The sequence below is a fragment of the Mesoplodon densirostris genome, chromosome 15 (assembly GCF_025265405.1).
Source record: "Mesoplodon densirostris isolate mMesDen1 chromosome 15, mMesDen1 primary haplotype, whole genome shotgun sequence".
In the NCBI taxonomy this organism is placed as follows: Eukaryota; Metazoa; Chordata; class Mammalia; order Artiodactyla; family Ziphiidae; genus Mesoplodon; species Mesoplodon densirostris.
In genome coordinates, this window is record NC_082675.1 from 40141935 (window position 1) to 40157532 (window position 15598).

Here is a 15598-nt window from a genome sequence, read left to right on the forward strand (position 1 = left end):
CTCGCTGCAACTAGAGAAAGCCAGCACACAGCAACAAAGACCCAACAGTCAAAAAATAAATTAATTAAAAAAAAAAGTCCTGTACCCATTAAGCAATGTCTCCCCATTCCCTCCTCCCCCAGTGCTTGGCAACCACCAATCTGTGTTCTGTCTCTACTTATTCATTTATCATTTATGTGAATTCTCCAGATTTATTTATTCTGGAGGTTTCCTATAAATGAAATCACACAATATGTAGCCTCTGTGTTTGGCTTCTTTCATTCAGCATAATGGTTTGGAGGTTCATCCACACTGTGGCATGTGTCAGTACTTCATTCCTTTTTATGGCTGAATGATATTCTCTTGCATGTGTATACAAGGATTTGTTTACCCACTGATGGACATTTGGGCTATTTCCACCTTTTAGCTATTGTGAATAGTGCTGCTATGAACCTGTGTATATGTACTTATTTGGGTCCCTGTTTTCAATTATTTTGAGTATATATCTAGGAGTAGAATTGCTGGGTTATATGGTAATTCTATGTTTAACTTTTAGAAGAACTATCAAACTGTTTTCCACAGTGGCTACACCATTTTACGATTTTATTTTATTTACACTCTTTTATCTATATACACCATTTTAATTCCTGCCAGCAATGTACGAGTTCCAATTTCTCCACATCCTTGTCACCACTTGTTGTTTCCCTTTTTTAAAAATTGCTATCGCCATCCTAGTGTCATCACCTGTTTTTGTGAATAAAGTTTTATTGAGACAGCCATGCCAATTCATTTCCTTGTCTGTGGCTGCTTTTGCTACAATGGCAGAGACTGTATGTCCCACAAACCTAAAATATTTACTATCTGGACCTTTGAGAAAAAGTTTGCTGAGCTCTATTTTAGAAGATTAGCCCTTTTTTTTCTTTGTCATTTTATTTCACAGCTCCCCAGAATAAGACCAAATAATACTGCTGTGACCTTGGGTGAGTTAACTTATTTTCAATCTTAAATTTCCTTATCTATAAAAAGAGATGATAGGACTAGTTGCTTTCCAAGTTCTCCTCTGGAATTTTATAATAATCTGATAAACTATGGTACTTCCAAAATGGGTAATTAATTTGCAGTTGATGCTTTCTTATGTAGTCTGTAACTTGCTCAGCTATCTTTTGGCTTAAATGAATGCTCTCCTCTGTTATCTCTTTGATCTATTCATTATGCAAACAGGGAACAGCAGCCAATGCCTGGCTCGCTGTTCTTTCTCTGTACCAAGTTGCAATGATGTGGTAGCGTTGTCTAGGAAGGTAGGAACAAACTATCAAGTGGAAATTCCTGGCTCCTCTAGTGAGGAGAAAAGGAATCCTGTCAAAACTGAGTGGTGTCATTGAGGGTTTCTCAAATACACAGCTGTGCCCAATTTAAGACCAAGTCCTCTTTCTCCAGCTCCTCAACCTGAGGAGGATGGTGCAGGAAGAAAACAAAGAGAGAGAGGGAGTGGGGGAGAAAGAATAGGTTATTTAATAACACTTCACTAAAGGAATGCTGGGGGCTTCCCTGGTGGCGCAGTGGTTGAGAGTCCACCTGCCGATGCAGGGGACACGGGTTCGTGCCCCGGTCCGGGAAGATGCCACATGCCGCGGAACGGCTGGGCCCGTGAACCATGGCTGCTGAGCCTGCGCGTCCGGAGCCTGTGCCACAACGGGAGAGGCCACAACAGTGAGAGGCCCACGTACCGCCAAAAAAAAAGGAATGCTGAAGTTGAACACTTCATATTAATAACCTGTTCCCCGCGTGAGAAGGCTGGGAGACGGAGCAAGCTACCTAAGCGGGCACCTCGATCTGAACACCTTCACCAAGAGCTGGATGTGGACGGGCCACCAATTTTCAAAATGGAGAAACAGAAGTGAAGGGCCTGGCCCGTACTCACCAGGGAAATTCATTGCAGAACATGGATGAGACCCAGGTGTCCTGACTCCAATCCAGGAAAAGGAGGAACGGGGGCAGCATCTGCTCAGGAGAGGAAAGGAGATATTTTGACCCATCTGAGCGGTTGTAACTCGTCACGGTGAAAGGTACACGTGGACATCCTGCTGGTTTGACCAGAATCAACGTTGCCTGCCAGGATCAGGAAGGACCCACGTGTCCACAGGTAACTGTAAAACACACCTGGGCGCTCGGTCCTCGTGGGTCTCTAAGCTGGCCTGAGTGAAGCCGCACCATGGCCCGAGTACCGTGTTGCGGGTTACTCGTCACCTGGCTGAAGCCCCTGGTGAACAAACTGCAAACACTCGGGAGAGGGCTCAGGAAGCTCATGTCCCTCTCTCCACACACACGGGAGGAATCGGCAGGTGTCCTGGGCCAAGTGTGGGCGGTGCCCCAGCTGGCTTGGTCTCACCCAGCAGACCCACTTCCGTCACCAGCAGGTTCCACCTGTGTATCCCCTGCAGTCCGGCCAGTGCCCTTCAGAGTTGGGGTGAGGTGGCCAATACCTGATATGGGGCTGTCACTACTATTTTGGAACATCCTCAACCTCTTGTTCTGAAATTGCTCAGTGTCACCAGCAAAGCCCACTGGGGTGGGGGAGGGAGAATAAGATGGAATCTAGGTGATAAGGTCTAACCTCTTCCTTTGTGTTTCCTCTAGTTTCGCTTGCTCACGGGGGTGGGGGGTGGGGGGCTCATGCAGAGGTGCTGCGCCCTGCACTGCGATCTGGAGTGTCAGCAGCACAGCTGTGCCCTTCCCTTGAGAACCTGCCCCCTCCCTGCTAACGAGATCCCTATAAAGCAGCCCGGCCCACGGCCTGGGAGAGACCCTGTGCTCTAGATCGCAGTTCTGCAGCTCTCCATTCTTTGATCAAAGAATAAAGCTTTCCTTTGCTTCTGAACCCAGCTTGGTCTGGTTCTATGGGTGTGAAAGACACCGGGCAGAAGGACGCCTGCTGGGGCCCAACTTGAAAGGGTTGGTAACAAAAGTCCATTTTTTCCTGTTTTATTAAGGTATGATTGATTGACAAATAAAAATTGTATACATTCAGGTTGTATAATATGATTATTCTTTTTCTTTGTTAGGTGTACAATGGAGCTTAATATATGTGTCCATCATGAAATGATTACCACGATCAAGTTCATTAACACATCCATCACCTCACATAGTTACCATTGTTCTTCAAAGTTCATTTTTAAAATCCAGGGTCACCTGTTTCCCATTCCATGCACCTTGAATCTCTTTCTGGTCCCACTCCGCTTCCTCCCCACACTTTGCAAAAGCTGTTTCCTCTGCTGGAAGGTGCAGGTCCTATTCTTTGGCCAACTTCTACAAACCTCTCAAGATCCAAGTCGAATGCCACCTCCTCCAGGAAGCCTTCCCCATTCTTTCCTGTCTCACTTTTACCATAGCGTGGACTGTACTGGAACATGCTTCCCCTGTTACTTCTTCCTTCACAGCTAGTCTGTGAGTCTCTGGAGGATGAGCACTGGCTCTCCCACCTCTGCTTCGCTCCCTTTAGCTCTGAGCCAGCATGCAGCAGGCACTCCATGGATGAAAGGATGAAGAAATGAATGAATGAAGTGCCTTCCTCCAAAGCTGAGCTCTGCCTGCTGCAGTTCCTCAGAAATCCCTTCCCTTGTAGTGGGGGAACCTCCCCCTCTGAGAGCTCTGTCCCTGAGGCCCCACTCACACACCGGATGCTCAGGGATTCAGCACACCTCCCTGCTGAGGCTCTGGGAGCGGACTCTTGTCATGGGTGCTTTTTGAAAGAGAGTATTGTCTTTGTTATACTGCTGGGCTGTAAGCCTACGCTGTCCTCATCTGGCTTTTCCTACCTCCATTTAATGGTCATCACCTGCTCAGTCTCTCAACTGGAAATGCTTGCATGATTCTTTCCCTGAGTTTTCACCCCCACCAGTCACCAAATCCTTATGATGCCACCTCAGTCATTTCTCTTCAATTCTCCGTCAATCTCCTGCTCTAGAGGCGGCCACGGATGAATTGGGAGGGTCTCCTAACTGCTCCCCCTGCATGAACCTATCTCCCCACCGCAGCATCTGAACGTACTGCCTGAGGGAGTTTCTTCCAAACTAGTCCAACCACATTGCTCTCCTCCTTAGTCGCTGGACCCTGGCCCTGGGGATGGTCCAGGCCCCGGAGCACTGCACGTCCCTGTCCCTTCCGTGCAGCCCCGTGTCCTCCCCAGGCAGCCTGTACCACGTGCAGCCCTGAGCACTCACCAAGTCCTGGAAGCTCTGGGTCTTCTGTGACTCTGGCCTTTGCATTTGCGGTGGTCTCTGTTTTGCCCTTCCTCGCACCCCTCCCTGGCTCAAAACTTGCTCTCTGTGTGGAGCACCCCCCAGGCCTCCTGCTTCCACTAATGTCACCACTCGCCACTCTGCACACCCCTGCAGTACGGCTCTGTCCCCGGTTACACGTAAACTCCCCGAGGGCAGCGTCCTACGTGCTCCACTCACCTCAGGATCCCTAACAGCTCATACCATGATTGGCTTTTAACGTGAACATCTAAATCAGCTGGGTCCTTGGCCTTAGGCAGGCCTGACTGCTGTCAGAGGTTAAGGGAGCAAAGGGAGCAAAACAAACATATTGAATGCCTGCCTTGTGCCAGTTAAGGGTCAGCCACATATCTGCTCATTTTGCATGTGAAACAACATCATATCAAGCCCACCCTGACCTAGCATTGGTGATGGAAGCTGAGAGGGGTGAGGGGAGAGTTGGATGATGGTAGCAGCTGGAAGGCAACGGAGGGCAGCAGCCAGTGATAAAGGGGCACCCAGGCAACACTTGGTAGAATTACGGCACTCCTGGTTCTGTCTGCTGTGCAGCAATCACCAAGCAGGAGCCCTGTCTCACTCTGGCAGGGCACATTAGTGTCCCCTTCCTGGCTGACCCCTTGTGAGAGCATCGTGGTATAACGTAAAGGGCAGGGGCTTCAGAGCCACGGAGACCTGGGCTCAAATCCCAGCTCAGCTATTGCTAGCTGTGTGATCTCAAGCAAATTACTTAACCTCTCTGATCTTCAGACTCCTCTCCCAAAAAACAGAAATTAAAAAAAAAATCACAGGATTATTTATTCCTAGCATAAATATTGTTTTGAGTCCTCATTTGTATCATCTCTGATCTAGTCAGTGGGAATACAATAGCTTCCAATATAATACATACTTAAATATTAGTTTCTTTCCCCTCTGCTATTTATTCCCCAGTCAGAAGCACAGAATCCTTAGAGAAATCCCCTCCATTCTTTCTTTCCTCCAGTGCACATTATTCCATCCTCCAAGTAAAGATCATCTGATGATAACAGTAACACCCAACACTTACGAGGTACTTCCTATGAGCTAGGCAGTATTGAAAGTACTTACATTTACTAACTTAATGCTCACAACACAGACTGGTTTTACAAGTAAGAAAAAAAAAGGCACAGAGAAGCTAAGGAATTTGTCAAGGCCACACAGCTAGTGAATGATGGAGCTGGGATTTGAACCTAGGCACCCCAGTTCAAGTCCACAGCCTGAGCCAATAGATTAGAGATTAGACATTTCAGCCCCTCTGGATGAGAGTGTCTTCAGAGCTGTCTTTCTTCCCCATCCCTTCTTTTCTTTTCTCTTTTCCTCTCTTCTTTTCCTCTCAACCGAAGAAACCGAAGGTCACTTTGGACAGGGTTAGATGACATGCTCAAAGTTACACAACTCCTTGCGGCATTTTCCTGACTCCCGTTCCTGTGCCCTTCCTATGACACTGTGCAACACTAGACAATCAGTATGAAGGCAAATGGCTGAAATTAATTACCATTTTGAGTAAATAACTTATATGACTTTATCCTCCCAGTTAAAACAATCATTTGCAGGTATCAAATCTGATGGTAAAAAAATATATATATTTCCATTAGACAGCATTATGTTTCTTTTACTTTAATACCCATCTGAAAAGCATGCTTTGTTTTTGCTAGCGTTGTTTGAATTTCTGCCCCCATAAATATTTGCACTGTTGTCTTAGTTTTAATTAGTTTCTGGTGTTTTCCTTGGACTGGTTTTACGATGGGATGGGAGTGGAGTATTTACAGTCTGACCTGCCATCTGTGAAGCTTTGCATCCCCAAACCACCGTAGCCACAGCTCAGAGATGACATCGATGTACAGTCAAAACAAGCCAGGGGTGTTCGTGAGCAAGGCAGTGCTGTGTCTCAGCTGCTAAGTGACCCTGAAACACTCAGAGGCAGCCATCACATAGGGACACTACAAGCAAGCCTCCCCGGAATCTTCCAGAGCTTTGCCCTTGAACTGACTCAAGGTCACCACAATCCAGAACCTAATTTCAGGAAGAATTTGTTCTTGGGTCAAGGGGGTACTGAACCCAGAGGAGATAAGAGACTGAATAGATGCCATTGAGAAACTGGGGCAGAAGTCTACAGAGGCTGGTGTAGGTGATACGTGAGACATTGTAGGAAGAACACTATTTGCAGATAGAAGAATTTCCCAGCTTATCTGTGTGAGTCGATGAACTCCTCTGAGTTTCGATTTCCTCATTTGTAAAATGGGGGGTAATAATACTCATCTTGCTGATCACCTAGGGATCATATGAGGAAATTAGGTAAGTGAGATCCATCTGAAAACTGTAAAGTGCTCTAGAAATACGATGAATTGTATTATTGCTGTTCTGTAATGTCTATGCAAAGGAAGTGGAGTTTCACTGGAAGAACATATATAACAGTGATTTCCACTTAAATGCACCAGAAAGAATGATGCAATTCATTATGAGACTTCTACTGCATTTTTAAACCCAGGGGAAGCTTTGCAAGCATAAGATAACAAAAACACAGCAAGGTAGTGTTAGACGGGGACTTGGCATCTGCACAGGCCCTGAGTGTTCCAGACACATGGAGGAGGGTGAGGCAGGTGAAATGTACAGCCTGGGAAGGGCTGGCTCCCCCATGTGCACAAGGGGGACCTGGGACAGTCACTGGGCCGCTGCTCCAGCTTACCTGCCAAGGCAAATTCCAGAGATTGCTACAGGCTGAACTGTGTCCACTAGCTGCATGTGTTGAAGCCCTAATACCAAAGGTGACAGCATTTAGAAATAAGGCCTTTAGGAGGTAATTAAGGTTAAATAAGGGCATAAGGGTGGGGCCCTAATCCAATAGGATTGGTTGCCTTGTACAAAGAAGAGATCTCTCTTTCTCTTTCTCCCTCTCTCTCTCTCTCTCTCTCCCTTCTCCCTCAGATGAAAGGCTACATGAGGACAAAGTAGCCACCTGCAAGCCAGGAAGAGAGGTCTCACCAGAAACCAAACCTTGCTGGCACCTTGATCTTCAACTTTGCAGCCTCTAGAACTGTGAGAAAATAAATTTCTCTTGTTTAAGCCACCCAGTCTGTAATATTTTGTTAGGCAGCCCTAGGAGACTAAGACAGTGACAATATCTTTATTTTCATTTTACAACTAAAAAGAAAAATCAAGTTTTCTTTGAGATATATTAATCTCTGCCACTTCTACCTATATACCCAATGAAAATGAAGAAAAAATCCAATGGAAAAGTCTTACTGGGTACCATTTTGTCTTAAGATAACAGACTGGAGAAAAAGTGTAATTTCAAGGTAAATTCTATCCATCAATTCTCATCAGAATCCATCTGCTCTTTTAAGAGTTCACTAAATCATCGGATGTCAGGGTTGCAAAGATCTTAAGTGTTACTGTCTAGTCATCCACCAAAGTTTCGATTTCAGTACTCTAGTGGAGAGGCTAAAAACTCACATGTTGGATTTTGACCACCTGAGACCATATCCTGGCTCCTGCATTTCTTGGCTGTGGAAATCTAAGAAACTTAAAACATCTCCAAATCCCAGTTTCCTCATCTATAAAATGGAAATAATAATAATAACAATAACACATCTACCTTGGGCTTCTTGTAAAGAGGAAATGAAATAACCTACCCCCGTGTAGTGTCTGGCAGCTAGTAAGTGCCCAGTTAATGTTAACTATTACTATCTATCTTAGAAAAGTTAGATAGAAAATATGAAATACTCTGCAATCAAGTTAAAGCCAGGCCTCCCATTTGGGAGTCACCCCTGGCACTCTAACCCACCCAGTCAGCTATTGATCTGTAAAGTCAGTTACATATTTATCAGTTAGAGTGAGGGGAAGGAAAGGTATTAGAGAATGACAATAAAATCCATTTAAGGAAATCCAATTCAGTAAATCCTTAAGACAAGTGCAGCCATTGTGCACATGGCACAGAAAGGTATTATTTCTGCAAATACTGCCCCTTCAAACACTTTGCTCCTATGGTGTTTGAAGGGGATGTCAACATGGGGCAGGCCCCTCCCCAGATTGGAGTATGGGTGACCCTGGGGGATGCAGGGGACACCAAAGGCCACAGGAAACAGATATGGCCCAGCTTCCTAGAGCCCCGATTGAATGAAACAGAATGCAAACATTTGCATGATTTTTTTAAAGACAAAATATGGTACTTCCAAGAACTTTCTGACATGCCTTATTCCGTTTCCAGCCGTGCCTCCAGTTGGGCAGGAGCTGTGAACTCTGCTCTGCCAGGGGGCTCTGGGGTAAAAGAAGAGCCCAGACCAGGAGGCTGCTCCCCCGCAGGCCACTGCCTCCCTGCATTATCCCAGCAGCCTCCTCCTTTCCAGCACCGTGATCTTCGCAAGCCCAGCGGGCACAGCCCATCCTCCCGGAGGTAATACCTTCAACACCTCCCTCTGGCCTACGGGGTGAAGTCCACGTTTCTTTAACTTGGTATGAGACCCCTCACAGCCTGACTCCCAACAGCCTTGCAAGCCTATGATGTCCGCTCGCACCTGCGACCCCTGTGCTCCACCCTGCCTTCCCGGTGCCCTCTCCCCCAACAGCTCTGAGATCTCATTCAAAGGCCCCTCCTGTGCGATGTTTTCTCTACTCTCCCCTCCTCCCCGGCGCCACGGTGCTCAGAACACGGAGCACATGCTAAATACTGTCTATTTAACCACCAGTGTTAACTGGCTCTTAAATTAGGATTTAACTGGCTGTCTGTACTGCTGATTACAGTTTTGTTCTCCTTCGCTTTTCTAATTTGCAGAGAAATTTTCTTCACGAAGTCGAACTGCTCTTTTGAAATGAAATCTCAGCAGATTTTCTTATTTCCAGACAAAATTAAAACAGGAAGTGAGAATCCAAAGTGTGCTCTACTGTGACAAAAGTAACATTACGAAACCAAAGTGTCCTCATCTCCAGTCTCCCCAGGGGCAGAATACGTTCCAGGGCTCCCAGCTGAGACTCCCATGAAATTCACTTCAAGAGGTTCTCGGAGGCCCTTATTTTACTCCAAGGCCTGGGCAAAACGTCGCAGGGTTTAGAATGCCAAAGAAAGCCCCTCTAGCCTCGCAGTCAGATCGTGGGAAGACAGGGGCTGCAGAGAGCCAGGCTGGGGGCCAGCTGAAGCTTAGAAGACACAAAAGTGTTTCTGTCATTAAAAAAAAAAATCTTTTGTGGAGGAAGTCCTGTGTCCCCAAGCAAGTTCTGACTTCACTAAAACAGCTGAGCTAAGCTCTGCCAGCCTCTTCCAGAACGAGGGAGAAGCCTATTTTCTCTCCACACCAGGGCACAGTGAATTGACAATGAATTCTGTTCGTCTCTTAAATAAATAACAAACCAGATTCTATTCACGTTTACCCCAATTTCTCAGTAGAAAACCAAAACTGCTGTCTTGACATCACCGGTTCCCAAATGCTGCTGCTTCTGGTTTTGTCTGATGTTGTTCATTTATTTTGTTGTTGTTTTGTTTTTCCCACAGCTGGCAGTGAACAATGACCAATAAATTAATAAGCAGAGAAAAAGAAATCGACAACCGTTCTGGGAACACGGGAGTGTGCCAAAGTCAACAGGGAAAGCTGTGAAACCGAGCCCTTTTTGCCCATTCTTATAAATATGCAAATACTTTATCCTGTCCTGAACTCTACAGCAGCTCATTCATTTTTGTTGCTGTTGTTTTTGTTTTGTCATTCATCCATTCATCTAACAGTTACTGAGCTGTTACTGTATTGAAAGTCATCCACTAACACAACTTTAGTGGCTCTTAAACTTTACTGTTTCACAGTCACCCCGATGACTTGCTAAAATACAGATTGCTGGCCCAGGACCCCTGAGTTTCCAATTGTGTAGCAATGGGGTGGAACCCTGGAATTTGCATTTCTCAAAAATTCCCGGGTGATGCCGAGGTTCGCCCCAGGAGCACACTGTGAAAAGCACTGCATGAATATATCCACCACCAAATCCCTAGAATGCCCAGAAGGTAGAAGATGCTCAATAAATATTCATTAAGCTGAATTGAAGCCGCTTTGAGAAAATCCTGGATTCTGAGATAACAGATTGGTTTGTAGAAATATTTACACGTTTTCCCAGCTGAGACAGAGACGCAAGTGAACAAGAACAACTATATAAAGCAGGGCGCTCTCATTTATGGATCAAATGTTAGGTTGAGGACAGAGTATACTGCAGCTGACTTATTGGTGAACTGACCTAGGTGTGGACACCTTGGGGATTATTAAGTAAAACAGGAAAATCATTTTATCATCTTGACCACAGGCCCCTGCAGTCACCTCCTTCTTTTCCTCCTTCCCTCTTCCTCCTCTTTCCCCCTTCACTGCCCTCCACCCCTCTCCTCCATCTCTACAAGGCTATCAGCTAATATTTGTACACATACTTTGAGTTCCTGGAAGAGAGAAACTGTATTGTTGCCAAATGAAATAAATAATTTCTCTCTGTTCTTTAAGAAGGTAGACAGGGCAACATTATCATCCAAAAAAAAAAAGTTTTCTTTATAAGGTCCTGTTTATCAAACTTTAGGGTAAACAAAAAGTCGGGTTTTTTTTAACGACCTCGAAGGCCATAATCTAAGGTGATTTGTGGCATGGGTTTCCCAGTTGGCTATTTTAAATAATACTCTTAAATTTATAACGGTGGCATGTTTTCTATAAATAGCATCGTATCAAGTGACCTCTGGTGTTCTTGGGTCCTCTCACTATTGTCAAGTTATTTTATTGCTATTCACCAAGTAGCAAACTTGGAGAATCATAAATTATATGGGCTTATAATTTAGTTTCTGTCCCCTCTTGGTTATCTGGCAAAGAGAGAAAAGTAAGTTCATAATTCTTACAACTTAAAAAACATGGATATAGTGGGAAGCAGCCGCATAGCACAGGGAGATCAGCTCGGTGCTTTGTGACCACCTAGAGGGGTGGGATAGGGAGGGTGGGAGGGAGACACAAGAGGGAGGAGATATGGGGATGTATGTATATGTACAGCTGATTCACTTTGTTATACAGCAGAAACTAACACACCATTGTAAAGCAATTATACTCCAATAAAGATGTTAAAAAAAAACACATGGATAAGCCATTCTGATCGTGGTATTTGTCAGTCTCTCTATGTGATTCTAATCCTTTTTATTTTATCGATTTCAAGGCTGCTTTATTAGGCATATCAGTCGAGATTTTAAATTGCAAGCAACAGAAACTAACTTTGGCCAGTTTAAGCAGAAAAAATATCTCCCAGAATTCTTGGAAGACTTGAAACACTGGGCTCAGTGCTACTCAGACAAGAGCTGCAGATCTAGCCACAGAAGAAGCCATGTGAGGAAGCTGCAGCTATCACTGCAAAGCTAGGGGTGCTGCTCCCCAAAGCCTGAGCAACTCAAGGCGACTGCTGCCATTCCCTGCAGAGCCATGACGCTGCCCCAGGAACTCAGACCTGCAGGAAATGAATCACTTGGCTTGAGGGCATGCAGCCTTAACTTTACAAGCAATAACCAAGTTGCTCTAGTGGTTGTACCAATTTACACTCTGACCAACTTTTTTTCCCATAGTGCCACGTAGTCCTTAACGTTTGTAACTGTCAGCCCACTCTATTTTTTTTTCCAATCTGACGAATGTAAAATGTTATCTCACTGTGATTTTAACGTGCATTTCTATGATTACTGGCGAAGTTGAGCATCTTTGCATACATCTCTTTGTCATTCTGAGTTTCTCTTTTTAGAATTGCCTGTTCATGTCATTTGCCCATTTTCTACTGGCTGTTTTATGTTTCTTAATTGATTTGTAGGAATTCTTTATCTATTTTGAATACTAACCCTTTGTTAATTATAGTCATTACAAAGAGCTTCTCTAAGTCTGTGACTTATTATTTCACTTTTTTATATCTTTTGATGGGCAAAATTTTTTTTAATGTTGTCAAATATGTGACAGATTTGGAATAAACACAGAAGATTATGGCGTGTTCTCAGTGGAAAATCATGCATTGTTTAGAGCACATCCTACTGTGTTACTGGATTTTAGCTGTTCATTGTTTTGAGCTATTTTACAACTTTTAAGTTGCAGATACTGCTAGCAATGCAAAATAATTGTTGTTTCTTGACGTGAAAATAAATTCTGTCTGGTGGTGGTTCTGTTGCCTTCTTCTGTCCAAATCCCTTAATCCCCCTCCCACAACCTGCCTGCAGGAAAAGCCAGCTTCACATCCATTTGTAAATTTATTTCAACATTCCTTCATTCCATATAAACTTGTGGTTCTCTGCTTTCTCCTTTTAACAGGTGTAACGCCTGCCTGGTTCCCTCATTAATAATGAAGTAAATAAAATCTTTAATACACGTTCATTTTATATCTGTATGAGAGTCATGATTTTACCTTTTCTGAAAATTTCCTTTAACAAATGTATCGATCTTTTCCTTTACAGTCCGTGTTTTTGTGTCTTAAGAAATTATTCTGACCCTCAGGATTATAAAGATATCTCATACCTATTCTTCTAGGCCTATTGAAGTTTTACTTTAATATTTAAGTTATCTGCAATAGATTTTTGCTTAGATGGTGCGAGATGGTGATGTAATTTAATTTTTTTCCCCATGGAGAGCCAGTTTCCTCAGCACCATTTACTAAATTGCCCACTTTTCCACCACTAATTGATAATTCTATCTCTGTTGTGTATCAAGACTCCGTTATGCATAAGTCTATTGCAGGGGTCCCCATTCTGTTCCAGTGGTTGGCACCACTGCTGTAATTCCTATAGCCTTAAAAGAAATCCTGACATTTGGTAGGACAAATCTGCCATGTTCTTTGTATTTAAAATTTCTATGGTTGTTATTGGCCCTTTACTTATCTGTATCAATTTTAGGATCAGCTATGGGATTTTGCCTAAATTCTATTGGATTCACAAATTACTTTAGGGAGAATTGACTTCTTTAGGATTTGATGTCGTCCCATCCACAAACATGGGAGAGATATCGCCATTTGTTTAGATTCCTTCAAATACTTTTTTCATAGAGTTTTATAATTCTGTCCACACAAGTCTTAACACATTATTTGTTAGTTTAATTCTAGGTACTTTTGTGGTTTTGTTGCTGTTGTAAATGGTATTTTTCAGATGCTTATTACTAGTGTATTTACAATTGATTTTTAATCTATTGACGTCATGTTCAGCAGCCCACATATGTTCTTAAAGTTAGAATTTTAATGTGTGATCCTTCAGCCAATTCTTAGTCTTTCCTGGACACAAGGGACCTATTTTTGTTTTTAAACTTTCTTGTGGAAGATATTTCAACTCAGTACTGTGCAGAGTATCAGACACAAAGCAGACACATTCAACAAAAACATTTGTTAAATAAGTAATGGCCAAAAGAAGGCATCTTTATTTGAGGAATTGTGCATTTCTCTTATGATCTGCAAATTTGATATTCAACTGTGTAATCCTAAGAATATGACATATACATCCCCTCCCTTCCTATTTCACATAGGTAAAATCTAGTTAAAATAAATACCAAGAGCAGCTCTGAAAGAAGGGAGGGAGGAATGGAATATCACAAACTGATATCTAGGGGGAGGTGAGGAGAGGGCACTGTTGCTTGGCAATCGACTTCAGTCCCAGCAATTGCCAACCCAGTTCTGGAAGGGTCTCCTGTCCCTCCCTCCTCTCCATCATCCACTCCTCTTCTCACCTGACAGAGTCAAGGAAAAGATCACCCAGAAGAGTGGGAGTGAGGAGTGAGAGGTTTACTGAGCAAATCTCACATTTGGGACAAAGCTATGATCTGGTTTCTAAAACACACATTACAGATTGAGATTTATTTTCCCCTCTTGGAGAAGCCATGTGCTGGCATTAAACTGGGGTTGTGATATGCTTGTGCTGCCATTATAGACTTGAGATCTGAAAGGATCCCCAGAGAACACTGGCCATATTTTTGAAATAAATTGTCCCCTGACCAGAAACTCATAACAGAATTTGGAATCAGATGGGGGCTTCAGGGTAGGAATGGTGGGTTCTGGTTTGATATTTGAAATGATTGTAGGATATCCACCTATTTATATCTGAGAAGTATGGAACTGAAGGCAGCTGAACTGTCTGAAGCAAAGGCATACATTTACAGGTCATCAGTGGGATGTAAGTGCAGGTTGAAGCCCAGATGGTAGACGAATCACCCCTGAGGGTTTGTAGTTTGAGAAGAGAAGAGGCCTGACATGGAGGTCTGGGGAACACCACCTCTTAGAGGAAGGGAAGAGATGCCAGCCAAGGATGCCAACAGGAGTAGCTGGAGAGGTAAGAGGTGAAGGAAAGAGGTGAGGACAGGAACCACGTAATGTTTTGAGGAGGAAGTGGGAGAGGGGCAAGTGCCAAAAAGGGGTCAAGGAAGATCAGCAGAGAGTGGACTTAGCAGAAGTTGGCCACAGGTGACCATAGTGGGTCAATGAGATCTGTGCTCGTGCCCCTCATGCCTGGAGTGATGAGGCCCTGCTCTGGCTAGTTTGGCCAAGTCCCTTAACTTCTATGGGTCTCTGGTGGCTCATCTATAAACTGGGCATGATAACTTCCTTCAGGACTGTTCTAAGGATCACTAAAAGGATTCTCAGTGTCTTGGTGATACTCCACCCTTCGCTCCTTCTGTTTTCATCCTCCCTCACCCAACTCTCGCCCTTGGAGCTCATCTGACAATCTTCTGCCTCTCACATCATCCGAGTCTCTCTCTGCCAATTCCTTTGTGCTTAAGTTTACTGTGAAAACCTTATTCTGATGCAAGCATGCATGATAGGAGAGCACTGCACTGCTTCCCCCATCTTGTACTCATCAAACCTCCTGCAAAAGCACAATCTCACCCACCCCAAACCTCAGTCATCCCTTCTGACCTGTCTTATATTCTCTGGAAGCTGAGGGAACAAATGAGGTAAAAGTCTCCTTTGAGACAAACTGTCCTGTGAGTAGTTCTAAGTGGAGATGTTAAGTGACTCTTTGGTTTTCTCCACCAAAATGATGCGTGGTTGCTAGGAAACCAACAGCAGGTGTTAACCACACCTCACATGAAAATGCTCCCAATCTAAAGCACTGTAATTATAGTCAGAGGAATTCTTAGCTGCTGTTTCATTATCAACTCTCAAAAATTTAGTTTAACAAATACTTATTGAACTTGTGCATGCAAGTGTAACAGAGAAGAACAAACCTGAGTCCATATTGGATCTATTCCTTTAGCTCTAACTTTTGTGCTGTTACCCGTGCTTAGTCATGCTGGATCTACACCTCTTGTAAAAGAATGTTGCCCATAGCCTGAAATATACAGGATAGTCCATTCTCAAGGTTCTGACCTTTAAAAATATAA

The 15598-nt window shown here is 44.0% G+C and overlaps 1 long non-coding RNA gene across 1 annotated transcript in view; it reads right to left on the reverse strand.

Moving 5' to 3' along the window:
• Nucleotides 1-1909: 1909 nt before the first annotated feature.
• LOC132502872 (uncharacterized) overlaps nucleotides 1910-15598 on the reverse strand; it is a 61835-nt gene continuing 48146 nt past the window's right edge. Inside the window, exon 4 of the long non-coding RNA XR_009534535.1 lies at nucleotides 1910-1980. This is a non-coding gene — a long non-coding RNA (uncharacterized LOC132502872). The remainder of the gene's footprint in view (nucleotides 1981-15598) is intronic.